This window comes from Podarcis filfolensis (genome assembly GCF_964270895.1).
Source record: "Podarcis filfolensis genome assembly, chromosome: 6".
In the NCBI taxonomy this organism is placed as follows: domain Eukaryota; kingdom Metazoa; phylum Chordata; class Lepidosauria; order Squamata; family Lacertidae; genus Podarcis; species Podarcis filfolensis.
Genome location: NC_139609.1, coordinates 41,007,150 through 41,019,335, shown reverse-complemented (window position 1 = coordinate 41,019,335; position 12,186 = coordinate 41,007,150). Strand labels below are relative to the sequence as shown.

The following is a 12,186-nucleotide window of genomic DNA, read 5'->3' as shown; positions in this document are numbered from 1 at the left end:
CTGTGAACCACTAGCATAAAGGAGCATGAGGGGCGGGGAGTCAGAGCTTTGGTGATGCTCACATGAGCATTTAACATTTGAATGCACTCTCTATTTGGTCCTTTGTATTGGAGTGAAATGTAATCGCCAAACCATGCCAAGGCATTTTGTTTGTATAATCTAGCAATTCTGGTCCAATAACTGGGCCAGTAAGTCAAGTTAATCTTCACTTGAAAGACGGAGATGAGTGTTTTTCAACTAATTGTTTAGTCTTTATATCTGGCTTTGAAGCTCTGCATGCTTTGAAGCTGTATGGTTTCCTGGCTTTCCCAAGATGAAGATGTTTCTTAATTAATAAAAGAGTCAGTTTTCAAAAACAACATCCTTTGTCAACATGAAATGTGTTTGACATCCTTTATTTACATTTTCCCCCCATAAAGGAGAGCAAATAAAACCCTCCTCTTAGATTAATATTTTATCAGACTCTTGCCAAATACAGTTTTGACTTCTTTACAAAATCCAGAAGAGGTCACTGTTTCTCTTTTGAGTGTTTTCAACAGCCGCAGTTGGCAGAAGGTCCTCTTTAAACTAATTAAGAGACCTGGAACCTGTTAAAACGGGTTGAATGTAACTGAATGGTTTCCAATGCCTTCTTTACATTCTCTAGGGTGTTTGGCCTGACATAACAGCTGGAATAAATGAACATAAATATATCAGTAGTGAGTGAAGTTGTGTTATTAATGTTTCCCAGCATGCATTTTAATTTCAGATTCAGCCATTGAAGCACAGCGCTTATCTATAATGCAACCAAGCTCTTTATTGAAAACATTCAATAACTTTATTTTTCCTCTTCTTTTTTACAAGCTAGGCAATGGCTTGTTCTGGAACGACGATGTCAAATGTTTTCATTTTACTTGATGGCATTATGAACAAGTGCTTTGCCTCAACATAGTGACCCAAACTATTGCAGAAAATGACATTAAGAGTTTTATGAAGGAGTCTAACAAAGACTATAAGGGTGGCGCTGTGGTCTAAACCACTGCGCCTCTTGGGCTTGCCAATTGGAAGGTCGGCCATTCGAATTCACCCAATGGGGTGAGCTCCCGTTGCTCTGTCCCAACTTCTGCCAACCTAGCAGTTTGAAAGCATGCCAGTGCAAGTAGATAAATAGGTACCACAGTGACGGGAAGGTAAACAGCATTTCTGTGTGCTCTGGTTTCCATCATGGTGTCCCATTGCACCAGAAGTGGTTTAGTCATGCTGGCCACATGACCCGGAAAGCACCAGCTCCCTTGGCCTGAAAGCGAGATGAGCGCCACACCCCATAGTAGCATTTGACTCGACTTAACCGTCTAGGAGGGACGCAGGTGGCGCTGTGGGTTAAACCACAGAGCCTAGGACTTGCCGATCAGAAGGTCGGCGGTTCGAATCCCCGCAACGGGGTGAGCTCCCGTTGCTTGGCCCCTGCTCCTGCCAACCTAGCAGTTCGAAAGCATGCCAGTACAAGTAGATAAATAGGTACCACTCAGGCAGGAAGGTAAACGGCGTTTCCGTGCGCTGCTCTGGTTCGCCAGAAGCGGCTTAGTCATGCTGGCCACATGACCTGGAAGCTGTATGCCGGCTCCCTCGGCCAATAAAGCGAGATGAGTGCCGCAACCCCAGAGTCGGTCACAACTGGACCTAATGGTCAGGGGTCCCTTTACCCTTTACCTTTAATCGTCTAGGGGTCCTTTACTTTTACCTTGATCAGGGTTTGGTCAGCTAAAGAAAAGTCAGTGTACAACCTTTTCAAACTTAGAAAAGAAGGGGCAGTTATGAAAATGTGTGTTGCGGGCTTGCGCAAGACATGATTTTGAAAATCCCACATGCTCCTCTGCCCCTTCCTGGCAGGAAAAAAAATACAACCATCAAATTACTAAGAGCTGTCTGCTGTCTCATGACACCCAGAAATAGCTGCCTAAGGAGGCCACCTCACTCTGTCTAATGGTAGAGCCAGCCCAAAACAGTGTCTCTGTGTCTTCCTTTAGAGTCTTCTATTCAAAGGGCTAGCTAATCCAAACACATTTTAAAGAGAACAAATCCTAAGAAGGAAGAGCAGTAGGAGTATTGAATTGCTTATATACAATTAGTACATGGGCAGCAGATTGAGCAGGCCTACAGGTCACTTGGCTAGTTTTTTGTACCCTGGTGAAATGTGTTGGGCAGGATTCACTTCATGAGCCCTGCTTAAGAACTTCCACATGTGCAATGGGGCTTCCTTCTGCATGCCCCCTGAAATTGACTGGGGTGGGTTGGGGGGACCCCCAGAAGAATGCACGGGGGGGGGGGTGTGCAGCTGAAATTCCTGTGCCGGTGGAACATTCGTAATAGCATGATGTTGAATCCCACCCATTGCATTTCTATCTAAAGGATAGTGATTGTTTCTAAGTAGCAGCTTTGTATCCAGTATTTGCTCAGGAGTGCTAAGAAACCAAAAGTTCGGGGCAGTTTTGAAAGGTTCGGCCTGCCATCTTGATTCCAAATGGTGTCCCAGCCGTGTCCAAACATACAATGAAAACATGCTCTTTGTTCTTGGGAACCGTCATGCAAAATGCGTTCATGATAACTTAAGAGACATCCAAATTCTGAGCAAACAAAAACTTTCCAAGATATATAGTAGATTGTGAATGTATACATATAAATTCATACATGCACATTTTATCACAGAATCTTAGAGTTGGAAGGCATCCCAGGGGTCAGTCTAGTCCAATCCCTGCAATGCAGGAATCTCAGCTAAAGCATCCATGACAGATGGCCAAGGAAGGAGAGTCCACAACTTCCTGAGGGAGATTGTTCCACTTTCAAACAAGTGTGTCTTTTGGTGATGCATGTCTTTTGGTCCCGTCCCGTCCCCCCCCCCCCCCGGCAATGCATAAGTGGCCTTCCTATGTGTATGTATAGAATTGGGCCATCCATGCTAATCACCTTTATACAGAAGTACAGTTTGCAAATTCTAGTGGAATCCACTTCCAACTAAGACAGCAGTCCTACCAACTTATATCTTTGATTAAGCCCTGTTGCATTATATAATGTAACCGATCCCAGAAAACAGGCCTAGAGTTTACTGTATTTAGGGTGACAACTTTCCATAGGACTCCATGAGCAGAAAGCTGTTCTTCCTTCGAGTTGCCCCGAATGTTTACAGATTGCTTTGACCATAACGGTTTGCCAGAACAAATCGCAAGGCAATGCTGGGGTCTCAAATAGTTACTACATTTTAAATCGTAAAACGTCATTGCATAAATGTGTTCATAATTGAATCCTCATGTGGATTTTGCTACTTAAAGCCATAATCCTAACTTTGCCTGTTTGGAGGTTAACCCCATTGAAATCAACAGGACTTCTGATTAAACATGGTGAATATTGAGTTGCCAGCAAGTCTTTGTTATTTATCACTTTGCTTCCTATGCAACTCTATGTCAAAGTAACCCAGTGTAAATATAGCTCTCACAGCTGATTATCCAAATGTTTTATATGTCCCTTGCAGTGTTACTGTAACCTTCACCTCGCTCTTAGTGTTTACTTATTTGGAAGAAAGCTGCTTAAAACCAACAGGACTTATTTCCACATAAATGTGTTTTAAGAGTGAATGTTAAGATTTAAAACATATTTATGTGGAAAAATGTCCTGTACTTTAGAAGACCTTTCTTCAAAGTGTACTAGGACTGCGGTCTGAAGTTGTGCTGCATGGAAAAAATGGTATATTTATATTACTTCAAGTTGAACTTAATTAAAGCAACTTAGAAGCCCTCCTGCCCCAACAAGGACACATTATGGGGCAAGTGATCCAGATAACACCAAGGGAGGTAGGCTTAGAGGTCACTGTGATCAGGTGATGCCTTGCCACCAGCAATCTGTCCAGCTAACCACTGAACTGTTGAAACAAATTGTACAAGGAGTTCATCTTTACTTGTACAGATGGTGATTCTGATCTGCATGACCAGCGTTGTACTATTAGGGTGAGGAAGTGGGGGCGGGGTTTAACTCATGAGAAAAATTATAACATCAGTGGCCATTCAACAAATGGTGCACATGTGAGCTATTGTAACCCGTGTAATCCAAATCCATATTGTCCTATGCCACAGGGGTAAATCATGCATGCAGATTTTGCATCAAAATCATTATATTATCTGACATCATAATGATTCAGATGAGTGACACCTGTCAAAGAGCTTGTTGCACATTTGGGAAGCACTGCACTTTTATTTTGTTTTGTTTCTACAATCCCTGTACACAGCACTTCCCAAGCACAGGGATTACAAAGCCATTTTGGCAGCACTTCCAAAAGGCCAATGATCAGCTAGTTATCTGCTGCTTCGGAAGTACTGCACAAAGTGCTTTGCAGGTATCCCCAATTGACAGTGCCTGCAAAGCCCCTTTTGGCCCTTCCCTACCCCATGTCAGACTTCATCAACGACATCAGATATAAAGCAAGTGGGTGTGGCTTGCCTGAAACAGATACATGACGTGGGCCAAATGGGGAGCCCAGGAGGGCCAAATTTGGCCAGCAGGCCAGAGCTTCCCCCCACTTGTTTTAAGTCTGAATTCAGTGGGGGGGCCAGGTAAAGCCTCTCTAGATGCTTGTGTCTAGAGACATCTGAAGGCAGCCCTGTTCAGGGAAGTTTTTAATATGTGACATTTTAGTGTATCTTTCATCTTTGTTGGAAGCCGCCCAGAGTGGCTGGGGAAACCCAGCCAGATGGGCAGGGTACAAATAATAAATAATTATTATTATTATTGTTGTTGTTGTTGTTGTTGTTGTTGTTGTTGTGTGCCTGCAGCTGCCATGTTGGTATATGGTATATGGTTAGGAGTTTTTGCTCCAATATATATACTTGCTTACATTGAACAGCATTCACCATTTGAATGCCCATTCGCCCAGCCTGGAGAGATCCTTTTGGAGTTCCTCACAATCCCTTGTTGTTCTTACCAACCTGAACCATTGGGCGTAATCAGTTCACTCCAAGTCATTTATGGACAAGTTAAAAAGGAACAGTCCCAATAGTGACCATTGGGGGACTTCAGTGCCACCAAAAGGCAAGAGTGGTGTGTCCTGTCCACCCCTTGAGGCTTCACCCTGCTTAATGGCTGGCCTGGCCCTGTATTTAGGAATATAGGAAGCTGCCTTATACCGAGTCGGACCTTTGGTCCATCTTAAAGGTAAAGGTAAAGGTACCCCTGCCCGTACGGGCCAGTCTTGACAGACTCTAGGGTTGTGCGCTCATCTCACTCTATAGGCCGGGAGCCAGCGGTGTCCGCAGACACTTCCGGGTCACGTGGCCAGCGTGACAAGCTGCATCTGGCGAGCCAGCGCAGCACACGGAACGCCATTTACCTTCCCGCTTGTAAGCGGTCCCTATTTATCTACTTGCACCTGGGGGTGCTTTTGAACTGCAAGGTTGGCAGGCGCTGGGACCGAACGACGGGAGCGCGCCCCACCGCGGGGATTCGAACCGCCGACCATGCAATCGGCAAGTCCTAGGCGCTGAGGTTTTACCCACAGCGCCACCCGCGTCCTATCTTGCTCAGTATTATTTACACGGACTGGCAGCAGCACTCCGAGGTTTCAGGCAGAAGCCTCTCCCAACGCTACCTGAAGATGCTGGGGATTGAACTTGAGACATTTTGGCTCTACCACCTGTTGCCCTTCCTTGATGCCTTCTGACCATAGGAGGTGATATAGTAAAATGGGGACAGGGAGCCTGTTGGATCCCAACTCCTCTCAACCCCAGCCAGCATGGCCAATGAGTGATGGGAACTGGAGTCCAAAAACATCTAGAAGTCCCCCACCCTTGTGTCAAAGCTGTGGCAAAACGGCACCAAAGGAGTGGAGCAAAGCAAATGGGCTATTGAGGGCTGGGGAAGACATGAGACGAGTGCTGATGTCCTGGAACGGCTGTCTGGAAATCAAGTGGCCGGCCCTAGAACATAGGCATCTTGCAGAACATAAAAGGGTTGGGAAGCAGAGGCACAAGCAGAAGGGAGCTGGAGTGGGCAGTGGAAAAGTTTCAGTCTGTGTGGTGGATATTCCTGTGGTCTCCTGGTGCCCAGAGTTGAGGTGCTACTGGGGGCTGGTGAAGGATTGGGTTGCAGCCAATCATCTTTCCTCTTTTCTCAGTTAGAGTGATGAGCAACCACTTCCTCCAGGAAGCTCGGTGGCTTGGCCCCCCGTAGGAGCTTTCACACAGCCACTTTCTCGGCAGCGCATCCTGTGAAATCTCGAAGAGCAACAGAGCGCCATAGGCAGCCAGTGGATTTTGGCAGCCTCCCTCTGGCTTTCGTCTCCATGCCGCTGCCACTGCAGGGGAGCAGCTTGGATTTGAGGAGAACTGGGCTGAGTCGGAGGCTTGTTCACAAATAACAGTTGCCATCTGTCTTCTTAAAATAATAATAATAATAATACATGACAACTTGTACTTTCCTGTGGGCAAGGCTTAATGTAAAGCAGTTGCACAAAAGCCTTTCATTAGCATAATGTTTAAGCAAAGCCGAGATATTAGGTTACCAAATGCTGAGGCAGCTTCAAGAATCAGCAAAACGAGACAGCTCCTTGAGCTCCTTGCGAAATGGCCAGAATTCCTCCTTCCCATTTTCAACACAAATGGCCTCCTGTGGTTTTCAGTCAGGATGAGGCACTGTCAGTAAATTTTTGCAGAAAGTAAGATGTTTCCTGCTTTAACCTCTTAAAGGAAGGTTCTTCCTGCTGTTTATAGATTTATTAATTTTCTAGGCTGACACTTTCACTGATGTTGATTGGTGCTAGGGGAGGACACAACAAAACTTTCCAATTTGTCTTGGGATTATTCTGCGGTGAGTTTAAATAGCCCACAGTGCTAGTCTGGGCAGCCTTCCTGTGAGGCAGAGTAAAGGAGCCTCCTCAGTCAGATTTTTTTGGGGTGCTATAAAAGGACAGCAAATTGTTAATTCTTTAATTCATTGTTGTGTTTTTACTGACTGGGAGCAGGAGAGTCATTTGGGTGATTTATCTGCTTCAGGTGCCAAAATAACTGGACTGACCTAGGGTACTATGGCTAATCACCTTGAAATAAGGGTAGGGCAGGCATTTGCTGTTCCATATCTCAAGCATATCTTGAGCCAGCTCTGTTAACATCTGGAATTGTAGCCTCCTGTGGCATCCAGATGTTGCTGGACTACAATTCCCATCAGCCACGACCACTGGCCATTCTGGCTGGGCCTGATGGGGAATGTAGTCCAAAGCAGTTGGATGGCATCAGGTTGGGAAAGTCTGATCTAAAGCAACTTTCTTGGTGGGTACTGTCCTGTGCCAAACGCAGTCCCAAGCAGGTGTTCCTGGAACTGATGGTTGAAGGATGGGTGGCTGCCTTCTTTCCAGGTGTAACTTGCCTATGAAACCAGCCACTGACTTGATTTAAAGCTTGTTGAATATACAATATGAATGGAAGCCAATATTTGGTTGTGCTCAACAAGGCCTGAGCTATTGTTTATTGGGTTTTATATCCCCAAGTGACCAAATAATATATAGCTAAAATAAATTTACATACAAAAAATAAAACAGCAGCAGACATGACAAATAAAAGCTATTGGATAAGTCAGACAAAAAACAACAACAACACCACTTCATTATCAATTTATTCACATGGCCTTTTTTTCTCAGCAAGGTGAAAGGAATTCCTTACCTCATAATCATGTACATTTCATCAGTAGAAAGTAGATCTGAGGTTGAAAGATGCATTTTTAACATCTGCACTACACTACCGTCCTAGAACTCCCTAGGTGCCATGTTTCCCTAACTCACAAGCCTGCACACCACAGCAGCACTCAAGGAAGTTAAGCACCTTATAGCTGGCGTGTCACATTAATCCATTTTGATTGCAACCCTATGCCAGCTTCACTGAGACCACACCTTCTGAAAACCACTGGCCTTTCTTCTGAGTAGACACATATACATATGATTGTACTGTTAATGGTCTCAGCATGCAAGCTTATGCACCTTTACCTGGGAGTAAGCACCAGTGAATCCAATGCAGCTTGCTTCAGAATAAGCGGAACATAGGATTGCACTGTGGAGGAGTAACTGGAATGGTTACTAACTGCCGTTTTGCATTAATTATATAAAAAAGGAGTTTGCTGTGAAATCAAGGGTGGCTTTTTTTCTTTTTGCTTGTAGCATCTGTCACTTTTCTCTGCTCCAGGTTCTGCTATATTTTTAGATAGCTCCAACCAGAGAATGTAATTGCAGCTTAATGATAATGTACCCTTTTGCTTTTACCTATCTATCAATCTGTCCTCCTGAATGCTGGCAGATTACTTGGACAACACTGATATTTAGTTAATTTATTACTCATGCCCAGTACATTTTCAAGTGTACCTGCCTGGTGTAATAAAAGAAAAAGAGGAGGTTACATGATTTGTTCTAGTTCACAGCACTTCTGAACTTGCACAAGCCTTCTGCTTATAGCCGTGCTATCTTATATCTCTTAGCCTTTTTTTTAAAAAAGGCCAAGCATCCATAAAAAATACAGAATAGCATTTGCAAGTCATGCTCACCTTCCATACTGTCTCATAAGAACACAAGAGGCTGCAAAAAAATTGAAGTTTTTGAGCAATTTTTAACAGAAATTGCCCCAAACGACACGGCTGACATGGGTTGCCACACATCCGGATTTTCCTGTACTTTTTGTTTTTTGCAATTTCCGCCCGGACACTGCTTCAAACTGCAGTACTCCAGATATGTCTGTGAAATTCCGAACACATGGCAAGCCTAGGACTGGCAGATGAATCTTACTTCAGCACTGGTAATGGGACAGAGCCTCCACCACACCTGAGGCAAGCAGGTAAGCTTAAGAGGCACAGGGCAAGCTGCTTAATCCACATAGTATCTGTTCTCCATCCGTCCGCATCTGCCACCTAAGGAGGCTGCTTTACTCTGCCTAATAGCAGGGCTGGCCCAGCTTATACCAAGTCAAATGAGTGGTTCGGCCAACATTCAGCATTGTCTCTACACTGACGGAGTTTCTCTCCAGAGTTTCATATGGGATTCTTCCCTAGCTCTCCCTGCAAACAATGGTAACATTTGTGTGGAAAGCATATCACTGAGCTACAAACCTCCTCCCGCTGACAAGGATAGGAACTGGGTTGCCAGCAAAGCAACACCAAAAGTGAGGCACAAACTGTAGAGATATAATGAGCACAAGATGGAGTGCAGAGTGGGCTGGGGGGGGGGTTGGTTGATTGTAAGAACCATGGGAATTGTCCAGTGTCATCCTACGCGGTTTCATCTTTTCCACCATTCTATTTACAGTGGTACCTCGGGTTAAGTACTTAATTCGTTCCGGAGGTCTGTTCTTAACCTAAAACTGTTCTTAACCTGAAGCACCACTTTAGCTAATGGGGCCTCCTGCTGCTGCCGCGCCGCCGGAGCACGATTTCTGTTCTCATCCTGAAGCAAAGTTCTTAACCCGAGGTAATATTTCTGGGTTAGCAGAGTCTGTAACCTGAAGCGTATGTAACCTGAAGCGTATGTAACCCGAGGTACCACTGTATCTGGAGCTGCTGAGTGCTGTCAGCAGGGAATTTAGAATGAAGTGTCACCATCTCTCTCTCCACACCCCCATTTCTCATCTGAATCAGGAGAGGCACATCAGGTGCCAGACCAGCTTGGAGGCCACAGTGGGCTGGATGTGGGCCAATGCAGTGAAGGACAGGTAAGAAATCTGATAAATAAACAAACTTCCAGACATTGCAGAAGGTACTTCAACTTCAGCAAAGCACCCAGCAGCCACAGGTGTCTTTCAGATTCTCCATCACTTACGTGTTGTGAAAGTCTCAATTAGAAAGGAAAGGACTTTCTCCTAATCTATGTGATAGGGGCAAACTGGGTGGTGGCAGTCTCTTGGGACCATCATCACAACCAGCCAAGCATGTATACCGAATCAGAATATTGATGCAACTAGACGGGGAACTGTGGGGCCTCCCTATCTAGCTTATAGTGTCCACCTCCTTCCCTTCCTTTGCTGAGAATTAGGCTGGAGGAAAAAAATTGTTGGAGCTAATAGGAAGCTTTTGTTCAGTGCCATTTTTTTGGTGGGGGGAGGTAGGCTTGCAGCGAGAAAGTGAAGAAGTCCCTTGCATAACATCAGGGACGGGCAATCAGTTACCCCAGGGTTTCATATAGCCCTTAGCTTAATTTCAAATGATTTGTCCCTTCCTTGGCAGCCTGCTGGGTGGAGAAAAATAAAGAAAGAAGCGGTGTTAGCATAATGCAGAAAAGGGGAGGGGGGAGAGTATGGCCTCCAGCAGAAGATGTTTACTAACCCATTGCACCCCATTCCTTTGGCCTATTAACTTGAGGTTTGCTTTTTGTGTGTGTTTTTGTATGTGGCTTTGTAACATGGGCATAGCAAGGACTTTTGTTAGAGGGGAGCAGGATTGGTCAGTTAGTTAAGTATTTCTATTGTTTTACTTGATCTGGGGGGGGGGAGGCAGCTGTCCCCCCTGCCCCCTCTTGGCTACGCCCATTCTTGGTAAGAAGTATATGCCTATGATGCTGCTTATATTATTGATGCCAATGTGATTTCTTTTTAAGCCCAGCCTGGCATTCTATCCAAGAAAAGCTTTCATAAATCGGGGAGGAAGAGGCCCTTCTGTACACACTTCCTGTGCTTCCGATCCAAACATGAACAGTTGTATAAAGAAGACGAAGGAGAAAACTGGCACAAATGAGCCACTTAGGCAGTTGTCCTACTTATTTGATGCTGTGAAAACTAAATTAAGTAGATCGGAAACCAGAATCCCATTTTTACGTGAGATATAGCCAGCATGGCCACGTGTCCTACTTTCCAGAGCGCTGTCCTCTATTTGGAGGCATTCTCCGCTTGAATGGCCTTCTGGTAGAAGGATAAAGAACAATAAGATTGGAGAGCAAGGGCCTTGAAGTTGCTTAACCAACCAGGGAATCTCAGGTTTGTGGCTCGTGGTTTTTGTAGGAAGGGCACACGCTGCTCAAGAGAGTTGGGTGAAAACAAGTGCAGCTTTATTGATTATATGGCAGGTCAGTGGGGTTGGCATGGCACGAGGGCAAAGGCAAGTTCTTCATTCCAGTCAGCCCTTGCTATTGGAGTGGCATTTTGTTTGATGGTTGGGAAGCACCCAACCAGCCCATGGGAGCTGGCCACAGTGTCAGACCCTGCTGTGGGGCAAGCCAAGCACCCAGGATCCCACTGGGCATCTGGGGGAGAGGTCCACTCCCAGCCAGGCGGGGCCCCATCCGAGCTAGGACCATGCCTTCAACCTAGCATCCCCTCCAGGCCCTTTATGGGGACATCCTTACTAGTCTGATCCTGCCCAATGCTGTTTGTGCACAAAGTAGTGGCAGAAGATTGAGAACGCCTAGCATGTCAAAGTGCTCACTGAGGGAAAGAGGTGGGAAACCCAGAGCCAACTGAGGTTGGGGGGCGGGGATCATTTCTGGACCTGTTAACCAGTGACCCAAAGAGCACAGACAGGCCCAAACAAGGCCTCACTAAGTGAGTGGGAAAGCACAAAGGGCAAAATGGCCCCAACCTCTTTGTGGCTGAGGCTTTTAAGCACTTGACCAGGGGTCAGCAAACTTATCGCGCCTCGGGCCAGTGTCTCCAGTGCCACTCGCGCGGAGGGCAGGGGAGCACGTACCCATATGCATGCGCACACGCTATTTCCGGCGCACTTCTGGGTCAGAGGAGCACCGGAAATAGCTTGTGCGCATGTGCATGGGCCTCCTCCAACCCGGAGGTGCACCAGAAATAACGCATGCACATGCGCACAAGCTATTTCCGGTGCTCCTCCAACCCAGAAGTGGGCAGCCGCGCAGTGCCGGTAAGAGCAGGCAGTGGCACAGTGCGGCGGGGGTTGCTGCAGGCTGGATAAATGAGTCCCTCGGGCCTTATCCGGCCCGTGGACCTTAGTTTGGGGACCCCTGCACTTGACCCTCTACTATCCCCCATTGCATGGGATGCTACAATTTCCCACGGGATCTCATGCAGGTGCTGCTGGACTGGCTGAAGCCCTGCCTCTCCCCACTGCCTCGGGCTGCCTCCCCACTGGCCGAAAATGCCCCATTCACTTTGCATGCAGAGCAGAACTTTCCAAAAGTTCGAACATGTCAGTGGGTCACAGCCTATGGAAGACCTTGAGTTTAGAAGTCATTTG

General features: G+C 46.2%; 1 long non-coding RNA gene across 3 annotated transcripts in view; it reads left to right on the top strand.

The window, feature by feature from the left end:
• Positions 1–12,186, top strand: part of LOC310764990 — a 48,926-nt gene that overhangs the window by 8,828 nt on the left and 27,912 nt on the right. For all 3 annotated transcript variants that reach the window (XR_014549394.1, XR_014549395.1, XR_014549396.1), the window contains exon 2: positions 9,631–9,704. This is a non-coding gene — a long non-coding RNA (uncharacterized lncRNA). The remainder of the gene's footprint in view (positions 1–9,630; positions 9,705–12,186) is intronic.